This window comes from Mus pahari, unplaced genomic scaffold (genome assembly GCF_900095145.1).
Source record: "Mus pahari unplaced genomic scaffold, PAHARI_EIJ_v1.1 scaffold_9528_1, whole genome shotgun sequence".
NCBI classification, from domain to species: Eukaryota; Metazoa; Chordata; class Mammalia; order Rodentia; family Muridae; genus Mus; species Mus pahari.
Window position 1 is genome coordinate 1 of NW_018391635.1, and position 6,988 is coordinate 6,988.

At 41.6% G+C, this 6,988-nt stretch overlaps 1 pseudogene across 1 annotated transcript; it reads right to left on the reverse strand.

Annotated features, from left to right (window-relative positions):
* Positions 1-21: 21 nt before the first annotated feature.
* LOC110314621 lies at positions 22-1,390 on the reverse strand (annotated as a pseudogene). The gene has a single exon (XR_002380181.1). The product of XR_002380181.1 is annotated as a protein unc-13 homolog B pseudogene (transcript).
* Positions 1,391-6,988: the final 5,598 nt, after the last annotated feature.

Below are 6,988 nucleotides of genomic sequence, written 5' to 3' on the forward strand. Positions count from 1 at the left end.
ATTCTAAAATTCATCTAAGCATATAAATATTATGTATTGAAAAGAAATACTAAAATGAATTAAAGTTCCAGCAAAAATACCAAATCTGCTGTAATAAGATTATATTGGTTTTCTTATGAACTTCTGATTTTAGTAAATTGTTTGTAAAAATTACTGATGCAGAGAAGAGATGAGGTAGAAGGAGCAGGTTTTGTTCAGCTGCTCACCCAGGTGGGCATGTCTTCACCGACAGGCTCACAAAGACAAGTATTGCCACTGGAAACGTCTAAACATAAGCATGTGAGAAAGACACCAAGGCCCGTCATATCACCAGGATCCTGTCAGTTGCCATCATGGGACCTGGATCAATACCAACCTGAGGGCCCGACGCTCTGGATAATCAAGGTCGTAACTCTGCATAGAGTCATTGCAAGAGTCATGGGAACTGCCTTGAAGAAAGAGCTGCTGTGGCAGTCGGATAGGCACAGGGAACTGGTGCACAGAAGCGTTGGGCTGGGTAGTTGTGTGGTAAGGAGGCGGGGCACTATTGCTGGTCTCACTGAGGTAGTCACTGTCCCGGTCATCGACGGCATTATCAGGGTCTTCAAAGGAACACTGGGCGGCAGCAGTGGGCAATGGCTTCCTCTGGCTTTCTTCTTGACTAGAATACTCATTATCATCTGTCAAGGCATTGATTTGTTCCAATTTGTAGGTCCAATATCTGGCTTCCTCCTCTGGGATGTCAAAAGGCAGCTCAAATCTTGTATCAAGCAAGATTTTATGAGGAGTTAGGTTTTTAGTTCCACAGATCTCATCATCTTTCATTAATGTCTCTGCCTCCAGTGTAGACCACTCCCCAGGCCCTTCCTCATCTGACTGACAGATTGTCTTCAGTGCAATCCACACGGTGCCCACCATTGTGTCCCATATCAGTCCTTTGTTCCACACCTCCACACTTAGGCCCAGGTCCAGGCGACTGATCTCAAACATGAAATCCTGCTCCCAGGAAGGCTGGTCACCACGGACTGCTACAGTTGTGCTCTTCACGTTCTGGACTTTCAGGGTCATGTATGTGTTAAATTTATCTGGTGAACCCTGGAATTTGGCTCTTTTAACACGCACGCAGAGCAGCGACATGGCCGAGGCGCGGACCAGCCTCCGCCTCACCTCGGCGGCGCGGAGCCAGGCCGCTCCCTCTTTTCTCTCAGCAGGTGCCGCGCCACCCTCCGCTGTCCGCCTCGCGGGTCCGGCCGCTCCTCATGGTCCCCGGCGCCCGCCTCGTTCCCCGCTCCCTCGGAGCCGCCCGGGTTCTCAAGGTCGGAGTGAGCGGAGGAAAGAGCTGAGGCTCCGCCGGCAAACTGGAGACTGGGCGCGGCCCCGAGGCGCCATAGCTGCGAAGCGTGAGCGACCAGAACTCCCTCCCCTCCCTCACTCTGCCTTTTTTTTTTAAAACAGGTTGTTGGGTTTTTTTTTTTCTTCAAGTAATTTACTAAATTAGATTCGATATAAAGCAATACAGTCAGTTATTTTTCTTTCATATATAAATACATGCTTTATAGATACATTATAAAATGCTACAAATTAATCAAGGAAGTCAAGAAGCTCAAATAAGCTCATATACTTGGATGTTATATTGGATATGTTGACAATTATTAAGTTTAGTTATTTTGCATACATGATCCACTGAAGAGCCAAGTTGCAAGGACTACATTTATCACTGACTTTAAGATTGAATCAGCTTCAGGGGAATACACTCAATAACCTTGGAGCAAAAGTAAAGATATGTGGAATTTGTATGCATAGAAACAGCCTTGGGAGTATATTTGGGAATACAATCAAGTTTTAAGAGCAATGGATATAAGTGCACTGAGTGGATGGCATAGAATATATGGAGTTCTTTGGCTCTTGGTGTGCTAATGAACACATTAGGTAGTTACATGACAGATTCTTGCTGAAAGAGGGTGGTTCTCAACTTTCCTAATGCTTTCACCCTTTAATGTAATTCTTCATATAGTCACGACCATTCTTAATTTTTGTTGTTTCCATGTATCATCCAGGATCTAAATTTGGTTGCTGTTATGAACTGTAATGTAAATGTCTGATATGCAAGATATCTGTTACATTATACCTGAAGCAATCAGAACTCAAAAATGAGATCTGCTGGGTTGAGTGCACAGAATAGGTATTAAACTTTACACAGGCTTTCCAGTCTCTGCCAGCTCTGGACCACCTTAGGAGCAAACTCAGCGAATTATCCCACAGTCCCCAGGGAAGTCTCCATGCCCCAGGCACCGTAACAATCCCAGGATCTTAGGATCACAGGTGAGTGGAACACAACATCTGTTCCAAAACAATCATGAGGGGCCTGTGCCACCAGGAGCAGGGACACAGGAAACAAGCCTGACCAGCCACTCTGGTCCTTTCCGGGAGGCACCAGCTCCAGGCCACTTTCAATGAACACTCAGTGGGTTGTTCCATGGTCCTCAGAGTACTCTCCACACCCCAGACAGCCTAGCAAGTCCAGGATTTTAGAATCACTGGTGAGTGGAATTCAACATCTGTCTCAACACTACTGGGAGTGCCTGGGTTCAGCATGAGCAGGGACACAGGAATCCTGCTTGACCAGTGGCTCATGTTTCTTTTGATCTACACTAGCCTACCTTGGTTTAGAACACAGCAGACACCCCCAAGGTCCCCAGGGGAGGTACCACTTCCAGGTTCTCTAACACACGGAGGATCTTAGGGTTCCATGATCCCATGATCCCAGGAGCTTTGTCACACCAGGATCTCAGAGGAAGCTTGATTCTTAAGAACTCTGACACACCCAGAATCTCAGGTTCACAGGATCCCAGAATCACAGGATCACAGAGAAAGCTGAACTCTGAGGAGTTCTGACTGAACTAGGATTGCAAGAACAGGTTCCAATCAGATATACTGAGGGCATCAAGCACTTAAGATAATCATATGACCTGAGGCAAGCCTAAGAAGAGAAGCAGTCTAAACAAAGGTTACTTGGCATCATCAGAACCAAACTCTCCCACACATACCAAGTCCTCGATATACCATCACACCATAAAAGCAAGATATGGATTTTAAGTCACTTCTCATCATAATGATGGAGGACGATAAGAAATAAATAAATAACTCTTAAAGAAATACAGGAGAACATATCCAAACAGGCGAAAGAATTGACCAAAACCATCCAGGATCTAAAAGTGGAATTAGAAACAATGAAGAAATTAAAAAGGGAGACCATGATGGAAATAGAAAACCGAGGAAAGAAGTCAGGAGCCATTGATGCAAGCATAACCAACAGAATAAAAGAGATAGAAGAAAGGATCTCAGGTGCCGAAGCTACCATAGAAAACATTGTCACAACAGTCAAAGAAAATTCAAAATACAAACAGATCCTAAACAAAATCATCCAGGAAATCTAGGACACAATGAGAAGACCAAACGGAAGGATAATAGGTGTAGACAAGAAGGAAGATTTTCAACATAAAGAGCCAGTAAATATCTTCAAAAAAAATTTTAGAAGAAAACTTCCCCAACTGAAAGAAAGAAGTCTACAGAACTCCAAATAGATTGGACCAGAAAAGAAATTCCTCCTGTCACATAATAATCAAAACACCAAATGCACAAAACAAAGAAAGAATATTAAAAGCACTAAGAGGTAAAAAAGTCAAGTAACATATAAAGGCAGGCCTATCAGAATTACACCTGACTTCTCCTCAGAGACTACGAAAGCCAGAAGATCCTGGGCAGATTTCATACAGACCGTAAGAGAACACAAATACCAGCCCAGGTTACTATAACCAGCAAAACTCTCAATTACCATAGATGGAGAAACCAAAGTATTCTATGACAAAATCAGATTTACACGATACATTTCCACAAATCTAGCCCTTCAAAGGGTAATAAAGGGAAAACTCCAACACAAAGAGGGAAACTAAGCCACAGAAAAAGTGAGAAAATAATCTTTCAACAAACCTAAAGAAGATAGCCACATGAACAGAATTACAACTCTAAGAACAAAAATAACAGGAAGCAACAACTTTTGCTTAATATCTCTTAATATCAATGGATTCAATTCACCAATAAAAAGACTTAGACTAACAGATTGCTTACTTTAAAAGGACCCGACATTTTGCTGCATACAGGAAACCCACCTCAGGGACAAAGACAGATACTACCTTACAGTAAAAGGCTGCAAAAATATTTTCCAAGCAAATGGTCCCAAGACACAAGCTGGAGTAGCCATTCTAATATCGAATAAAATCAACTTTCACCTAAAGTTCTCAAAAAAGATAAGGAGGACACTTCTTAATCATCAAAGGTAAAATTTACCAAGATGAAACCTCAATTCTGAACATCTATGCTCCAAATACAAGGGCATCCATATTCATTAAAGAAATTTTGATAAAACTCAAAACACACATTACACCTCACACAATAGTAGTGGGAGACTTCAACACACCACTCTCATCAATGGATAGAACCTGGAAACAGAAACTAAACAGAGACACAGTGAAACTAAAAGAAGCTATGAAACAAATGGATTTAACTGATAGCTATAGGACATGTTATCCTAAAACAAAAGGATATACCTTCTTCTCAGCACCTCATTGGACCTTCTCCAAAACTTACCATATATCTGGTCATAAAACAGCCCTCAACAGATAACAAGTTATTGAAATAATCCCATGCACCCTATCAGATTACCACAGACTAAGGCTGACCTTCAATAACAATATAAATAATAGAAAGCCTACATACATGTGGAAGCTGAACAGAACTTTACTCAATGATAACTTGATCAAAGAGAAAATAAAGAATTAAAGACTTTTTAGAGTTTAATGAAAATGAATCCACAAAATACCCAAACATATAGGACTCAATGAAAGCAGTCCTAAGATGAAAACTCATAACTCTGAGTGCCTAGAAATAGAAACTGGAACAAGCATATAATAGCAGCTTGACAGCACACCTAAAAGTTCAAGAACAGAAGGAAGAAATTTCAACAAAGAGGAGTAGAAGGAAGGAAATAATCAAACTCAGATCAAAAGCACTCAATAAAATTGTCACAAACCAAATTTAATGCAATCCCTGTAGGGAGCTGTGAGTAATCACCATTACAGGATGGCGTTGGCCTTTGTTGTTCATAACTATAATTAATTAATGTGCACAAGTGCAAGAGTAAATTCGCGCCAAGTCACGACCCATCCCGGGGTGTACTTTTGAAATTATGAGCAAGCAGCCAATCAGGTGCAGACACGCCACATTAAGACATATATAAGCTGCACCATTTCTGGGGCTCGGGGTCTTCCTCACGATGAAGCAATAAAGCTTTGCCACAGAAGAATCCGGTTGTCCGAGTGTGTTCTGCAGGAGAGATACAGCTCGGGACAAATCCCAATCAAAATTCCAACTCAATTCTTCACTGAGTAAGAAAGGGCAATTTGCAAATTCATCTGGAATAACAAAAAAAACCTATGAGAGCAAAAAATATTCTCAACAACAAAATAACCTCTGGTGGAATCACCATCCCCTCCTCAATCTGTATTATGGAGCAATTGTGATAAAAACTGCATGGTACTTGTACTGGCTACTTTTGTGTCAACTTGACACAGCTGGAGTTATCACAGAGAAAAGAGTTTCAGTTGGGGAAATGCCTCCATGAGACCCAGCTGTAAGGCATTTTTCACAATTAGTGATCAAGGGGGGAGATCCCCTTGTGGGTGGTGCCATCTCTGGGCTGGTAGTCTTGGTTGTATGAGAGAGCAGGCTGAAAGCCAGGGGAGGCAAGCCAGTAAAGACTATCCCTCCATGGCCTCTGCTTCAGATCCTTCTTCCTGACATGCTTGAGTTCCAGTACTGACTTCCCTGGTGACAAACAGCAGTATGGAAGTGTAAGCTGAATAAACCCTTTCCTCCCAAACTTGATTCTTGGTCAAAATATTTTGTCCAGGAATAGAAAACCTGACTAAGATAGTACTAGAACAGTGATAGATAGGTAGATCAATGGAACAGAACTGAAGGTCCAGAAATGAACCCACACATCTATGGTTACTTGATGTTTAACAAAGGAGCTAAAACCATTCAGTGGAAAGAAGACAGCATCTTCAACAAATGTTGCTGGCTCAACTGGTGGTTATCATATAGAAGAATTGGAATTGATCCATTCTCATCTCCTTTTACAAAGCTCAAGTGTAAGTGGATCAAGGAACACCACATGAAACCAGAGGCACTGAAACGTATAGAGGAGAAAGTGGGGAANAGCCTCAAAGATGTGGGCACAGGAGAAAGATTACTGAACAGAGCATCAATGGCTTATGCTGTAAGATCAAGAATTGACAAATGAGACATCATAAAGTTGCAAAACTTATGTAAGGTAAAGGACATTGTCAATAAGACTGAAAAGCAACCAAGAGATGGGGAAAATATCTTTATCAATCCTAAATCTGATAGGCAGCTTATATCCAACATATATAAAGAACTCAAGAAGTTGAACTCCAGAAAACCAAACAACCCTATTAAAAATGGGTTACAAAACTAAACAAAGAATTCTCAGCTGATGCATACTGAATGACTTAGAAGCACCTAAAAAATGTTCAACATCTTTAATCATCAGGGAAATGCAAATCAAAACAACCCTGAGATTCCACCTCATACCAGTCAGAATGACTAAGATCAAAACTCAGGTGGGAACAGATGCTGGTGAGGATGTGGAGAAAGAGGGACACTTCTCTACTGTTGGTGGGATTGCAAGCTGGTACAACCACTCTGGAAATTAGTGTGTCAGTTCCTCAGAAAATTAGACATGGTACTGCTGGAAGTTGCAGCAATTCCTCTTTGGGCTCATACCCAGAATGTTACAACTGGTAATAAGAACACATGCTCCACGATGTTCATTGCAGCCTTATGTATAATAGCTAGAAGGTGGAAACAACCCATATGTCTCTAATCAAAGGAATACAGAAATTGTGGTACATTTACACAGTGAAATAGT